The sequence below is a fragment of the Nannobrachium achirus genome, assembly GCF_963921795.1.
Source record: "Nannobrachium achirus genome assembly, chromosome: 1".
In the NCBI taxonomy this organism is placed as follows: Eukaryota; Metazoa; Chordata; class Actinopteri; order Myctophiformes; family Myctophidae; genus Nannobrachium; species Nannobrachium achirus.
Window position 1 is genome coordinate 29,285,392 of NC_137810.1, and position 16,886 is coordinate 29,302,277.

Consider the following 16,886-nt stretch of genomic DNA (forward strand, 5'->3'; position numbering starts at 1 on the left):
CCCCCCCCCCCCCCACACACACACACACTGCTCATCTCAACTAATGGGGCCAACAATCCTGACCCCAATACATATTAGCTAATTATGAAAAGGTTTTGTCTGGAACTGTATCCATTACCTCCCACCCATTCCATACCATGTCTAATTAACATGTTACTGTTACTCCAATGCGTAGAACATCTGTCCACTCTTCCCCATCTCAGATCAGATATGTTGTTGGTATAGGTTTCATGCCATTAACTCTGATCTTGCACTTTGGATGGAAGTCGCTGTGGATAAGAGCGCCTGCTAAATGCCTAAATTGTCAATTGTATGTGTTGCAGAGGGCAAGCATACTCTTTCAGCTTAGGTGCCCATTAGTACATGTGAGAGTCTCTCCAAGGTATTGGAGGACTGTCATCAATCCATGTATGCATAAAGTAAGACTCTTAAAAGGAGTCTTCCTTTGATGGTTTGGTATTTACAACGTTACCCAAGGACATAGTGAAGTTGATCTAGGGGTATTTCTTATCCTGAGCAGTTTGGCAATCTCTTCTTGAGTAGATGTCCAAAAGGATCCCATTTTTGGGCAGGTCCTGAAAGAATTATATTGTGTCCTCTTTTACACTTATAACATAGGTGAGAGAACAAATGGAAATATTTACTCCTTTTACTGGAGAGACATATAATGTATATTAGGGCTGTCACGATTATGACATTTTACGTGACCGTTCATTTTCTTTCAAATAATTGCGATTAACGATTTAAAGGTATATTCAGTGATTGTATTTCATTCAAATAAAAAATATAATTGGTACATTTTCCATTCTTCTTCCACCATGGCCCGTGTTACGAGCATAGCTAGATTCGGTTTTCAGAGGTGGCCAGCCAGTCTTCGACCAATCAGGGTAGAGTATGGCCGTAGTTATGTTATTATGTTTAGTTATGATGGTCAAAATAAAGCTTTTGAGAAGCACAGTCGCTCTGAATTAAGAACGTCTGCTAAATGCCTAGATTGTAAACTACTGAACTCATTAAATGCCACAGTCTCGTAGTAAATCAGTATCATACATATCCTGAAGCTGGAGACGTAGGCCTAGCGATATTCAGTGATTGGGTCAAATGATCAAAACAAACATTATAATAGTGTAAAAAATCGATAAAAAACTATTTCCACTAACATTTCCACGCTGTAAGGCCAGTAGGGGACAAGTTGACCCCCGGCCACTTTCATTATCACTGAATACACCTTTAATTGTGTTTTTGTCGTTGACAATTAGATTTCTGTTTGGCTTTTAGGCTTTGAAGTTGCACATGGCAGATACGACACATAACCTAGAGAAATTACTGACATATTTGACAACTTTATACTTAAAAAAGAACATTGATAGTGGAAATTTGTGAGCTTGTAGATCGGCTATTTCCACTATTTTTTTAAATGTTGAACATATATAAACATTTTTCAACATGTTAACGATTATGACGATTATCACAAAATATTTCAATTATGTCAAATAATTGCGATTAGACCAGGGGTCTTCAACGTTTTCAGGCTGGGGACCCCCAAACTGATGGGGAGATGGAGCAGGGACCCCCTACCACCTCGTAGGGTGGGGGGGTCGGGGCTACGACATATTTTTTTTATTTTAAACATGTAAAAGTTACAGCGAGCAGGGTGGGCCGTACCACTACCATTTCTAAACATACTACTTATTAACTGAGAACCAAAGTCAATAATATCAACAATCTGTCAATTGCATAGTAATCATACATGTATTCAAGCTATTCAAAATGGATAGAATCATGATTTATTTTTTAACATGTAAAAAAAAAAAAAAGAAAAGATTTTTTTTTTTTAAATCTTTTTTTTTTTTTCTTTTTTAAGCAATAATTTCGCGGACCCCCTGCAGTACCTCCGCGGACCCCCTAGGGGTCGCGGACCCCCTGTTGAAGACCCCTGGATTAGACGATGACAGCCCTAATGTATGTATTGTGTATAAGACTTTTTTGAGCATGTTATCTTTTTTTGCATTGACTAGTATTATTATACTGTACCAAACCCCTTTATCTATTTGAGTCGAAATTTGCTTCCCAAGATCCTTTAGGATTGTTGGTAGAGATTTCTTCAACATGAAATACACTGTATTCTCATAAATGAAACGAGTATTCAATTGCGATCTTTTCTACTGGATTGGCACGCAGGGTCAAGCTAGCCTTATTCAGGGATGGAGTTGGTCTACATGTACCGTAGCTACCTGATTTATGATTAATGGAAGAACTGAGCTTGTTGAAGTTTCAATTCAAATTGAAATAGTTTTTTTTTAAACTCCATCATGGTACAGTACATGTACTGTATGTATCTTGAAATGCAGTTTTTCCATACTTTAAAACCTGTCAAATCAAGCCTTTGATTTGACAGGTTTTAAAGTATGGAAAAACTGCATTGCACTGTGTTGGGCCAACACAGTGCATGTTGAATTGTCAAAACATCCGAACATGATTTGAAACCATATTTGTTCAATACATTGTCCTTGAATTTAGCCTGTATACCACCTCTGAGTGTCCATGACTACTTGACGGCAGTATACTATTTAGTAAACATTTACCCATAGACTCAGGATTGTATAGGATGCATTTATCGTCCATTTTTTAGGTAATTATGATGGTTGTTTCTTGCTCTCGTGTCCAGGGTAAAGCAGAATGGTGCGACTAAACAAAGACATCATCACTGAATTTGGCACATAGTCAAATCAGCACATTTTATAGTAACACCTGTGCCCCGTAGGAAATCATGTAACCTACAGTAACTGAGAGATTAGCGTTTTTCTGAACACAAAGAAGGAAAGAAAATAGTTTTCACCACTTATTCACATTACAATAGAACTGAATCCACAAGGAGAATGTAAAGTGAGTGTGACTGTAAGCACTTGAGAATATGTTATCTCATGGGGCATTTGGTGAATGTGTGTGTGTGTGTGTGTGTGTGTGTGTGTGTGTGTGTGTGTGTGTGTGTGTGTGTGTGTGTGTGTGTGTGTGTGTGTGTGTGTGTGTGTGTGTGTGTGTGTGTGTGTGTGTGTGTGTGTGTGTGTGTGTGTTGCCTCCTGCAGCTTCAGAAATGGTAATGCTCTTAACCCCAGCGCAGGGAGACTTAACTGTACAGTTTGTATTGACTTTGTGAACATTTACCATTGAGGATTCTATTTCAACTGAGGTCTGCACATGGAGAGGGAAGTCCCTAGGCACCATGTTGCACGCACGCACGCACGCACCACGCACGCACGCATGCACGTAAGCGCGCGCACACACACACACACACACACACACACACACACACACACACACACACACACACACACACACACACACACACACACACACACACACACTGGCTCCACATGTGATATTCTGCAGTGATACCATCTCAACTAGATTTTAACCCCTCTCTGCTAGAGCCATAGAGAGACAAACGCTCTCAACATAACAAACACAATGTGCTGTGTACTCTGTGGCCGTGTGTGCGTTCGCGCACACACATGTGCGCGTTTGTATGTGCGTGCGTGCACATTTCCAATTGTTTTCTCAGAGGCTTAGGCCTTGAATATCTACCCCACAGGGGAATATCAATGTGCCAATCAGCTCTCCTCATTGCAAATCCACTTAAACACTTCTGTCCTCGTTCTTATGCCTTGAAATCCATTCTCTCCTCAGTGTTTGGCTCATTTTTGTCATTTGATGTTGTTAAAACGTTAGTATTTCTCACTATTTAAATCTCTCTTTAACCTTCCTTTGCTCTTGCGCAGTGACAGTGTTTTTTCCCCCCCAGTCCTCAGCCATTCATCGCTTGTGACCTGCACTAAAATGCCACCCATGCTCTCCGAGGATTGATTCTACGCAGCCACATCCTACTGTACCCCCCCCCCCCCCCCCCCCATATCATTTATACATGTGAGCATTAGGACTTGTCACAACCCCTCAGTCATGGCCCTTTACCAGGCCGGGCCATAGATTCTCATTAAACGGCTGAGTCGCCGGTCCATGACACTTTGGCAATCACACATGTCCACTCTGACCATTTATCCAATTCACCAGGACAGATAGTGGAGCTGATGCTTCTATTGTTTGTCTCTGGGTCCATTAGGGTGGGATTTTCCTGGCGTACTGTCATATACAGCACATTCTAAGGCAGCATATTTGTATTGTTTTTTTTTTTATTGTTTGTTTATTGTTTATTAGGATCCTCATTAGCTTTTGCCATGACAAAAGCTAGTCTTCCTGGGGTCCGACACAAACATTTGAACAAAAACATTAATTAGGCTACATGTATTCAACTTTACAATCACTATAATAAAAAAGAAAGAAAAATAAATAAATAAAATAAAAATAGTAAATAAAATAATAACAGTAGCACAATTAATCCAAAATCATTTCCAACACATTAAACGTTGTGCCTCTGGGGATCAGTACAGGCTTGTTTGCATTAGGTGTTCTTTTAACTTTCTCTTAAAGGTGAATTTTGTGTCTGTATTAGTTATGCAATTAGGCAATGTGTTCCATCCTATTACAGCTCTATAGATACTAGTAGTATTTGAGAAGATACAGTGTACAGTACACTTCCACACAATAAAATCCAGATTTATCTCTGAGTTTTTACCATTTGGTTTCCTTTGTACCCACTCAGAGTTACAAATGGTAAATGAACACTGATTTACCCATACATACTGTACATACACTCTCACACATTGACACATAGCATACTTTCAAACAGGCCTTATATCGTCTTTGTCGGGTGGAAACCTTGTATGTCCAAAACCGTTAGTTTTGTATTTATCATTTTTAAAATGATAGTGAAAATAGCCGATCTACTGCCGATCTACTGTACAAGCACACAACGCCTCGCACCGCGAGGCGTTGTGTGCTTGTAGATCAGCTATTTTCACTAGTTCTGTGCGACAGTCTTGTTTGATGAAGCAGGGCTTTGCTTCATGAAAAGAGCATACAAATTTGAAACTTGGAGATCCGAGGTTTCCACCCAACAGTGACGATATATACAGTGCACACCCATCCCCGTCCTCGGCTCAAATAATTCACATCGTCTCCCATCACTGCAGCTCTGCTCACTGTAACCTTCATCTAAAGTTAGCCGGCCTAATCACCCGGGCCAGTGGTCAAGGGAGAGAGAGAGCGGAGAGCGCTGTGTGGTCACTAGATAAGAGGCGCTGCGTGCTCGCAGACACAGGCCCACTTCCTCGTTAGTGCCGGGTCAGTGAACTGACGTCCAGATTTCTAAACGGACACTCAGAACCCCCCACCAGAACTGGATGTGCATTTGACTACTTCTTCTTGTGTGTTCTGTTGCCCTGCTGTCTCTGTGGACTTTCTCTCCCGGCATAAAGGCCCGCCGTTTACTGCAGTTTAACCAAGTTATTCCTCCGCGACTCCAGAAGAACACCGGCATATCAGCAGTACAAGTATAATGAGCGCGCGTTGTTGAAATTAGCATGGATATTAGCATGGATATTCACTGGTGTATTACAGTCTCTCTTCTGACATGGCTTGTTCTTGTTCTACAGTGCGTTGTCTGCAATTGATCGTTTGTTGTGTTTCCTTTGGCATCCCTGTATTGTTGCAAGGTTAACATGAGAGTGGAGCTTTTACAAGGTGTTGTTTATTCTTTCTGGTGGTTGCAGCTGTGTCGTGATATTAAACGAGGTAAATGAAACGCATACAGTATTCAGTAGGCCGGGATAGAGGAGGTGTTGCATACTCCCAGCCCTTTGACCCCAGCACACACACACGCACACGCACACACACACACACACACACACACACACACACACACACACACACACACACACACACACACACACACACACACACTACAGACTACACTGAGTTGCTGCTGGAATGACTGGCAGCTTGTGGGTCCTCAGAGACATAAAGCGTGGTGTGCGTGCGTGCGTGCGCTCTACAGGCCCAGTCTGGCAGTAAAAAGCAAGATCTCATGGGAGGCCTGGATGTTGGGATAGGAAGAGAAGAATACAAGAGTGGAGGAAGAGAACAGACGTGTGTGCGCGTGCGACACTGTGTGTGTTATGGAGAAGAGCGATGGAGTGCACGGATATGTCCCTCTGTGTATGTATTCATTTAAAAATGGATGCATTCTACCTCTCTCACACTGCATCCGGTATTTGTTTGGCATACGGGGGTCTCGCATGCATACAGGCATATAGCATATGTATGGAGGTCAGTTTGAGTTTGATTTATACATTCTGTTCTTTACAGCTTACGGTATTTACTGTGTGTGTATAATCTATATACTCTATACAGAAAGTATATACATACACACAATATCACTATATATATATATATATATATATATATATATATATAGTGATATTGTACATCAACATTTAATGGTGGGTGGGTGGGTGGGGGGGGGGGGGGGGCGTACATTTCTTCATCTCCTTGAATGCACCAGATCTGTCACTACGGGTGGCGGCGGGGGAGAATGTCACGGAGGTATGTCTTTCTTCAACGTATCCATCCACATGGTATTTTAATTGGCTTTTCTCTTCTCCGCAGCAAGAGGGGAGCAGAGGTGGAAGGAGGGATGAATCATGGAAGGACTGAGGGATGGGAGGGGGAGGGGGGGGGACCGTGGCGTGCTGCTCTGGGTTTCCATCTTCGCCTCCACAGCTATGTTGTCTCATCATCGTGCCTCTCACAATAACCACACACACAGAGTCTCACACACACACGAGCGCACACACACGCGTACACATAATTTATGCTCATGCACTGTGATCGGCCCTCAGTGGTATTGTGTTGTTCTGTTTGTATTGAACTCTATTGAACAGCCCAGCGACCGGCCGGCGTTCCTAGTGTTGTATCACTGTTGCCTCATAGTAACGTTGCAATGAATGCAGGCTGCAGCCCAAGCCAGACCGTCTCCCAGTGACTGTCAGGCACACTCCCTGATTGAGCCTGATAAATAAGACAGGGCCTGTTTTCTGAATAGTTGTGTGTCTGCATCTTTGTGTGTGTGTGTGTGTGTGTGTGTGTGTGTGTGTGTGTGTGTGTGTGTGTGTGTGTGTGTGTGTGTGTGTTTGTTTGTTTGTGTGACCATGTGTGCATGTACATGCATGTGTGCTTGTGTGCGTGCGTGTGCGTGCGTGCGTGTGTGTGTGTGTGTGTGTGTGTGCGCGTGTGCGTGTGTGTGTGCGTGTGCGTGTGTGCGTGTGCGTGTGTGTGTGTGTGTGTGTGTGTGTGTGTGTGTGTGTGTGTGTGTGTGTGGATGTTCAGGCCTGGAGGGCAAGCGCTCTAGGCTGCTCTCGTTAAGAACCTGTCAGTCATTGGCAGAGAGGAGCCAAAAGGAGTCCATAACCCAACGTTCTGCGTGCGGGTGTGTGTGCGGGCGGGCGGGCGTGCACGTGCGTGTGTGTGTGTGTGTGCGTAAATGGTCTCAGCCACTTGGCTATTGGCAAAACAAGCACGGAGAGAGATGTGTCAGAACAGAGATGGTTATGGTTGAACATGAACCCACACTGCCCCCCAGTGGTTTTGCGTTGCAACAAACCATCTCTAAGCTGGACTGTGGAGGTCTGGAGGAGGTGCTGCCCTGCCCACAAAGGCAGAGGTGAGCACATAGCAGCAGCAGCATGCTTGCCGCTGTTAAGACTAACATAAACAGACAGAGAAAGTGTGGAAGTGTACTAATTTCCACAGAAACAAGAAAAAGATGCAAGCCTCTGAAAGCTATGCTGAATCATGCTGAAAAGGAAAATGTTAAGAAACCGGCAGTTGCATTTGCTAGAAGGGGAGTAGCCTTACAGGACACCATGCTTGTGTGAGGCTCTAGACCAGTGGTTCTCAAACTTTCAAATGTCAAGGTCTCCTCTTAACTCTAACAGTGTACAAATGGAACTGTTCATTTGGTTCCATTTGTACACTGTCAGAGTTATAGACCTGTATGGGTCCATTTAGAACCCCCTAAAGGAACCCACAGAGTCCCTGGAATCAACTTTGAGAACCACTGCTCTAGACAGTCAATCTGGGAACCCATCGTCAAATGAAAAACAGCGCCCTCTCTGTTTTGTTCCGTAGCACTTCATCTGTTCTTGAGAGATTACTAGACAGTAAACAGGAAGAAAAAGGGGGAAGTATGAAGGAGTTTGTTCTGACTTCTGACTGTAATGTCCAACACTCCTCTGCTCTTCTGGTAAAACTGCTGCCTTCCACTCAGCAGAGAACAGCAGCTAACACACACATACTAGTTTAAGATGAACTGCCTGGCAAAAGGAAATGTGGGGCAGCAGAGGTGCACTGATATACATGAGACTGTAGATAACAAAGATATGATGTGGTATATGGGATGGGGAATAGAAGACTTTCTGTTTGGTGTATGCTGTACACCTTGAGAATTAGCGTCTGCATTTCCAACAATGGAATAGAAATCAATGACTGTGATACTTTTGCATTGACGTAATATGAAACGAAGAATGGAAACAGTAACTCCTCCTCAGGTGATTGAGAATGTCATTGCACAACACGAGCAGACTAAAGATACTTAAATTTCAGTGGTGCAAAAACCAAACGGCACTGGTCTACACACATGAGTCATCCATCTTTTATCATAATATGAATATTATTCTCAAGTGGGCAAGTGCATGCGTTGCACCAAGACTTTGATGCAAGTCTAACATGCAATATTTCTCTCAGCTCAAGTTAAACCCTTGACATGTTAACCCTTAGCTAGTACAAACCAAGTAGCATCGATCTTCTACTTTCTTGTGTGGGCCTACCAACAGCTTGAGGAAGAGGCCTTATAGACTAGTCCTGTTGCTATTGCTAAAGTGCATCGTTTTGGCTTTGATGATTCATGACACATTGATAATATTACACATCTTGACTTTAATCACATCATATAGTTCCTTTCCTTATATGTTTGTTCCACAACCTCTTTTCTTTGGAAAAAGAATGGCGTTTGAGAGACATGCAGTTGTTGACTTGTTGGCTGAACTGCAGGCTCATAAAGTTTGAAAGCCTTAAGTGGGTAACCCACATACAAAGTGCCGGTGCACCATGCAAAGAGCAGAGGAAGAACTGCATGCTTCAGGGTGCAGCATTTCACCAACACATGTGTTGCTAGCAATCCATTTTTATCTCACCTCCCTGTGGTCACAGCTGCGACTGCATAGAGGAACTAAAAGAGCGTCAGTGACCTCCTTCCCTTATGCGCAATTTACACGCCAACTTACAAAGGTGTTGCACATCAAAACATAGCATATCTACTAGCATCCGCAAAGCGTTGTGAGATTTTAGATCATTTCCAGAATTACCATTACAGCTGGTTTCTGAACCGCATAATCCCTAGCATCCTTATTCTGGGACCAACATGTGGTGAAAATAGGAGATCTAAACTCAAGGCATTGTTTGTAGATCAGCTATTTTCGGCAAAGATATTTGGTGGAGAGGGGGAAATGGATGGGGCCTAGACAGTTGCTTTTGGCAAGCCACACCGTCGTACTGTGGAGTATAAATTAGGCTTATATGAGAGGCGTGGAGGCAGGTTCAACATCAGAGACGAGAGCAGAGGAAGCAGCATGACACTGTTTTTTCAAGAATAGAACTCTATTAAGACTACTCAGAATTAGAGAAGTGTGGAAATTCTTAGTGGTTTTGTTTTGTGACACATTTTCTCACCCAGCCCACGCTCCCATCTCACCCCCATATATATAAAGGTCCAGATCTTAAATTAAACGGCAACAACATGGTTTATGGTTTACACGTTTATGTGTCAGTGATGTCAACCATTTTCACCATGTAGCCTTTTGGCAGTCATTATGTGGAAGTATACTGTACTGTACCAGCTGTTAGAAGTTACATTTTATGTTTCCATTATAAAGACAATGGTTAATTGGACATATTCCTCATCTATAATAAGAAGAACATTGGTTTGCAAGAAGCAGTTTAGTACCATCTTGTGGGCTGAGGAGATTTTTCCAACAAAGGTGGTTTCTGTCTGTCCACTATAACAGCACTTGACATTTAATAATAATAATAATAATAAAACTTTATTTGTATAGCACCTTTCATGACATGAAATGCAGCTCAAAGCGCTTTACAGAGCAGAAGATGAAGCACAAGTGCTTAACAGATAAAAAATAAAAATAAAAAATAAATAATTAATTACAATGATTACAATAAAGCAGAAAAATAAAAACATAAAACATTGAAGAACAATTTCAGAACAGTGCGGACGTCAATTAAACTGCACATTTGAATCATATATCACTATTACCTAGAGCCCAACCAATATATTGGTTTGACTGTTACAATATGTCGTCCATAAATTGCCTTTTTGGATTTTATCAGTACCGGCAATTACAGTATGTAGCTTAGCTGATGTTTTAAAAATGTTTTAAAAAATATCAGATTTTATGCATTGTGAGCTTGAAGATTTGCTATTTTTGATGTGTTCACTATTACTGTACCTGCACTGAGAACCAAACCAGAGTTAAAAGTCTTGCAGATAATGAGATTGTGTCACATTACAGTCTTAGATTAGATTAAAACGGTGATGTAATATGATGACATAATGCATTGTTTTCCTTAACAGTGAACACATGTACTCTTTTACTATTGGAACTACTGAACCAAATTACTTCAATTTCATCGCCTCATTCCTGACAGATATGACAGCTTGAGAAAAGAGTTTGATAGCCTAAATGTATTCTTATGACACTAATAATTCATGGAGATGTAAGTGAGATGCTGTCTGCCTACAAGTCACTTCCCTGATTTGCATCCAGATAACACAGTGAGTCAACGAGGCAGTGGAAATACCCAGTATGATGAGTTTCACTGATCTAAAAGGACATCCCAAATTACATGAGATTAGAATATCATTATTATTATTGGGCATATTGTGTATATGGAACGTAGTGTGTGTTCCAGGCACCCATGTCCAACAATATGAACTATCTTCAAGAGCAGTCCCTAAAAATAACATGTTGAATAATTGTATTATGAACAATTATTTTGTTATTAACTAGTTATTGCCATGAAACTTGCTCGAAAGCATTCAAGCTCCCTGGCTGGATTAACCATTTGTGTGACCCCATGACCTTTCCGCTAGCCTCACCCACAAGCCAAAACCTCTCTTTTCATTTTCATCCCCACTAGCGAGAGCAAGGTGTACAATGGATGCAATGTCAGTCGGTTCAATCCACTTTGGCCTGGTCGGGTGTAAGGAGCAGCACAGCCTGTAGGGGCAGCATAGACTTGGTCTTGTTTACTGTGTTGCTATGCTTAAAATGTACAATATTACATAGACTATTTCATTATCAGTGGTGTAAAGTAACTAAGTACATTTACTTAAGTACTGTATTTAAGTACAGTTTTGAGATACTTCTACTTTACTGGAGTATTTCCAATTGTCAGTACTTTTACTTCTACTCTCAGAGACAAATATTGTTTTACTCCACTACAATTATTATAATATTACAAAATTACATTATCCGATTTAGCCATATTTTAGGTATAGGCTATTTGAAAATATCCAATCTACTTCTAGATCTGCTATTTTCAAACATTTTTACTTTTACTTGTGGTACTTTAAGCACATTTTGATGTCAATACTTTTGTACTTTTACTCAAGTACATTTTGATTTCCGGACTTTACTTTTAATTGCGGTATTGATACTAAAAAGTACTTTTTCCACCACTGATCATGATATATTGTTGTATAATATATGTACAGTATGATTGCAGTAACTTCCACCCAGAAAGGCAAGGTTGGCCTCAGCTCCTCATCGCATCAGGTCAACAGCTCATGCAGATAATACATCAGCTTTTCCAGCCAGTGTCCTCTCTCTTCTCTTTCCTCTTCTATCCCCCTTTTCTTCTCTACTGTATACAAACAGAAGTGAAACATTTTGGGGCTGCTAGACAAAAAAAAAAGTGTGCTGATCAAACATCGATGCTGGATGGAGAGATCTAAGATCTATGTCTTTCATTGTAAGAAATTTAAATTTCGGAGCCAATAGCCGGCCACATGTTTTCTGTCTTCTGGAAAGGAAAAAAAGGAGCAAGTAAGAATGAGCGAGAGCATGACACTGTAAATACTGTTTCTGATTCTGATGAGAAAGAGGGTGATAATACAGTAAAAAGATATGACAGTGCAGCCAGTTTAATGGAAAGAAAGGGGAAATGAAAAGTTACTGTCTCATGTCTACTGTGACACTGTGGGAGAAGTCACACTGTAAACATCTACAGCACATCCTCCCTGAATGAAGTCCACTTCATATTTGACAAACTTTTCATATCATGGTAGATGCAGTGTGTTGAATTCCAGAATTGTATCTCAAAAACAGAATTTTAATTATTGTGAAGACTGAACCAAAGCAACACTCGGAGACAGTATGTTGAAAGCCTTAAATGGGCATTTATTCAGTATTGGCACTGAGAGCTCAGTTAAATAAATAAATAAACACAGGTTCTTCCAAATCCGGGGTTTGCATCCATGCGTTGTGCGTTTAATTCCATGCACCGTTTTCATTCGACTTCAGCAGTTTGCCTATAACAGAATCTACTCCATTAATAATTCGCTTAAACACTGCTCTACCTCTGTCCCACTGTCTCTCCCCGTTGAGGTGCTCACCTGACAGGCGGTTAGCTACAGTAACCACTACATAGTATGTGTATACTGTGTGTATCCAAATGTTGTGCATTTATAGAGCCTATAAACATTGGTTTTCTCACTTATGGAGCAATCGGTCTTTGTAAAAATGTAAATCTCACCCAGCGTGGATGAGCGGAGCAGGCTGTTCAACAGCACCATTGGGTGACTGCAGCTGATGTTGCTGTATTCATACGGATATACATATGTTTAAGACAGACACACACAGTCATATGTTGGAGCGGCAGGCACCACTCAAAAATAAACTCATTGTTAAACTCTGTCTGTGTAGCTCTAGCTCAGTTGGTAGCCTTGCATGAAAATAGCTGATCTACAACCTCACAATTGAGCTTGTAGATCTACTAAAAGATTTGTATGCATTTTGAACTTGTGAAATGGGACATTCTGCATAATGAGTACTTTCTACTTGTGTAGAAAATGTGAGTACTTTTTCCGACACTGCTCGTGAGCAAGCAAGTCTAGTCTAGTCTAGTTATCATTAAAACCACATTATCTTCGTTATGCAGGATAACTTACAAATATGCATTTAATTTCTGAAACAGCTAGTTACAGTACATTTTGCATAGTTATGGTAGTTTAGGCCTAGTGATTATGTAGCGATAAAACTCAACTGTATCCTACTACAGTATCAAAGTAATATAGCGTGAAGAGGAATTATTTTCATAATAATATGATCATCGCATTATTGTGAAACATAATCCCTTTCTTTGCATAATTACTTTGATACTGTAGTAGGATACAGTTGAGTTTTACTACAGTATCAAAGTAATTATGCAAAGAAAGGGATTATGTTTCACAATAATGCGATGATCATATTATTATGAAAATAATTCCTCTTCATGCTATATTACTTTGATACTGTAGTAGGATACAGTTGAGTTTTATCGCTACAATTAGATTCCAACAGTGTTTAAAGTTACATTTTGTGTGTTTAAAAAGCATCACAAACAACTACAAATTCCTAGGAGTGCACTCGAATACTGTAGCTCGTTGGACTGGTCGGACAACGCCAAGGCAATTCACAGCAAGGGAAAGAACAGGCTGTTTGTTCTTCCTGAGAAGACTGAGATCGTTTGGCATGTTCGTATACATAACTCGGAGTAGTAATAGACCATCTTTTGTCATGGAAAGATCAGATTGAATCTGTGTGTAAGAAAACAAAGCAAAGAATCTACTTCCTTCGCCGTTTAAGATCATTTGGTGCTAGTAGACAGATTCTTCTTATGTTTTTCACTTCTGTCATTATGAGTGTTCTTCAGTACTGTAGTACCACCTGGTATGGATGCTTGTCTGCAGCCCTTAAGTCACAACTGCTGCAACAACTGAACATTTGTTCAAAGATAGTTGGACAACCACTTCAGAGGCTATATACGACTACGTATGATAACAGCATTCTAAGGTTGACAATAAATATTACCTCTAATAGTAGCCATGTGTTTCATAGAGAATATAGGTTGCTGCCTTCAGGAAGGAGATACAGTGTTCCAGAATACAAAAAGGTCCTTTGTCCATCAGTCGACTTTAAGGCTTAATCAGGAGTTTGGCCATAGGTAGGCTTGGCGGTGGACATTGCTCTTGTCTATATTATCCTTATGTATGTAAACCTGTCTGGTTTTTGTTCCCTTGTGTCAAATGTTTGTATATATGTTTCGCATACATGGCTGCTGTGTCGCAAGACAAATTTCAGTGTGAACTGACAATAAAGTACTAAATCATATATCATGTGCAACAGGATGCTACAGATGTTCTATCAGTCTGTTATGGCAAGTGTTCTCTTCTATAGAGATCTATAGAATAACGTGCTGGGGGGAGAGCGAGTGACACTTTCAACCTCAACAGACTGGTGAGGAAGGTGTGCTCTGTCATTGGGTCATCTTCGCACGGGGTGGAGGAAGTAGCCAGGGTTGCCGGTTGCCAGTTGCTCTTAAGATATACATTGAGTCACACAATGGTCATTTGTCTAGGTCAGCTGTGACGTTGGTATAGTGGTTATTGCATATGCCCTTCATGCGGAAGGTTGAGTGTGTTCAAACCCTGCCTAGACCGACGTCAGAGGGGGAGAAGATGACAGCCACCCCATGGCCTCCTCTAAGTAACAAGAAATCTTGTGAAATAAAATGTCGCCAACCTGTCGACTCTGACCTCTAATGACATTCCTAGGGCGGGTTTGTTGTGCTGCTTTTTACTGTGATAACACTGACGAATGGACAATTTTAGTTTGGCACTACACTGATAAGTAGTATTATTTTTTATTTCCTATGAAAACCTGCAGCTCCTGTGCGTCCGTCAGTCAGTCAGTCAGTCAGTCAGTCAGTCAGTCACGCCTCATATCACGCTCCATATATGGCCATCCTTGTCCCTTTTGTCGCCTCAATGTCTATAGCTGCTGACCTGTTGTGACATCACATTGTTGACATTGTGACATCACATTGTTTGTGACATCACCTCATCAAAGATCAAACCCTGGATATCCATACATGTCTTAAATATTTTATCCACATTTTGTCCAACTTAAACAACCAACCGCAACTTGAATCACACTGTGCCGCCTCTGGGCAACTGATTTCCCCTTGTGGGATAATAAAGGTATCTGTCTGTCTGTCTGTCTGTCTGTCTGTCTGTCTGTCTGTCTGTCTGTCAGCTGTCAGTCTATATTAAAAAGAAGAGAGACCGTATAAGTAATAGATATTTAGAGGAGACAGTAGGAGAATTTGGGTAAAAGAGATAAGAGGATTTAAATGTGATCTAGCTTGGACCTCCAACTAGCCCATTGCCTCATCAGCCAGGCAGTGGTCCCCCAAGCAGGAAACTCTTTGTAAAGCTGTTTAAAAACAGACAGAGATTAAGTATTACGTAAATTGAGCAGAATCTCGTTTCAGGTTAATGTACAGTCCCACTGTGTATGATTGGGCATATTGCAGTCGCATGATAATGTGTTTCCCCTGTGAAAATAGCAGATGTCATGTCATGAACATAGTAATGATTATGGAGTATACTGTATGGCAACATACAGTAGTGTATGTCAGTGATTTGAGTGTTGTTTTGTTTTGCTGTGACCCTGCCCCAAAATATTTTATGCATACTTACACTCTGAATAGTGTCAGGATAGTTTTTATTTTGATTACATTCTCTTTCCACACTTTTTTTTAATTTATTTTTTATTAACCTTGTTCTGGCCTTGATACATCTCCCCTCTGCCCCATAAACACAACAAAAATGAGAAGTTCTCTGGAACTATGAAAGATGAAACAACCATTTCTCTTGTGAAGACCTCACGTCTTATTTCTCAAATATTACTGTAGTTGTGGGGACGTCCAAAGAAAAAAAACTGCTTTCCCTGCCAGGAGGGAAGACTGGATGGAGGGAAGAGGAAAAGGTAAAAACATAACAATAAATAAAAGGCAGACAAAGCAAAAGATGGGCCATGTCAATCTCACTGGAGATGAAGAGACAAACCTGACCCACTGACCCCGCTATGCAACGTCGTCGTCAGACGGGTAAAGTTTGTTTGGAGAAAATAAATTATAATATATTCTTACAAGCGTTCTTTTAAAAGGCTTTTTCTGGATTATGTAACCAGAGTTGGCCGACTGTCGATATTTAACTTGTATATGTGAAAATATTTTGACATCCGTCATCAGAAAGCAAACAATGAATTAAGTATTTTCCGCAGCACACAACATCTCCACACAGCTTTCAGTAAATGACTTCACAGTAGGGTTGCAACTAACAATTTGTTTTCTTACCAATTATTTTGTCAATTAAGGTCCATTTTTATAATTAAAACGTTTTGTAATTTTTTAGCAGACGTTCCGGAAACTGTTCCAAATGTGATCCCGGTTCCTCAACTTTGGATCCATTCCGGTTCCTCTGATTCCGGATCACAACCTTATGGGACGATAATCGTTCTTATTGTTTATTCTGAATAATCGTATCTTGGAGATTAAAATGTATCTTGAAATTATCCTCATGCACTGGGATCAATTCACCTTTTATTTGCCAAGCTGCATGTCCGGTAACATTTAAACCCTTATTGATAAAAAGGACCTGGAAATAATATACTTCATAGTCTTTTTTCACTCTCTACCAAATCTCTTTGCCACAATATAGCCGATCTACAAGCTCACAATGCGTCGCGTATGTGAGCTTGTAGATCTGCTATTTTTTGGAAAATGTTCCGCCCCAGGATAATGGACGATGGGGGTAT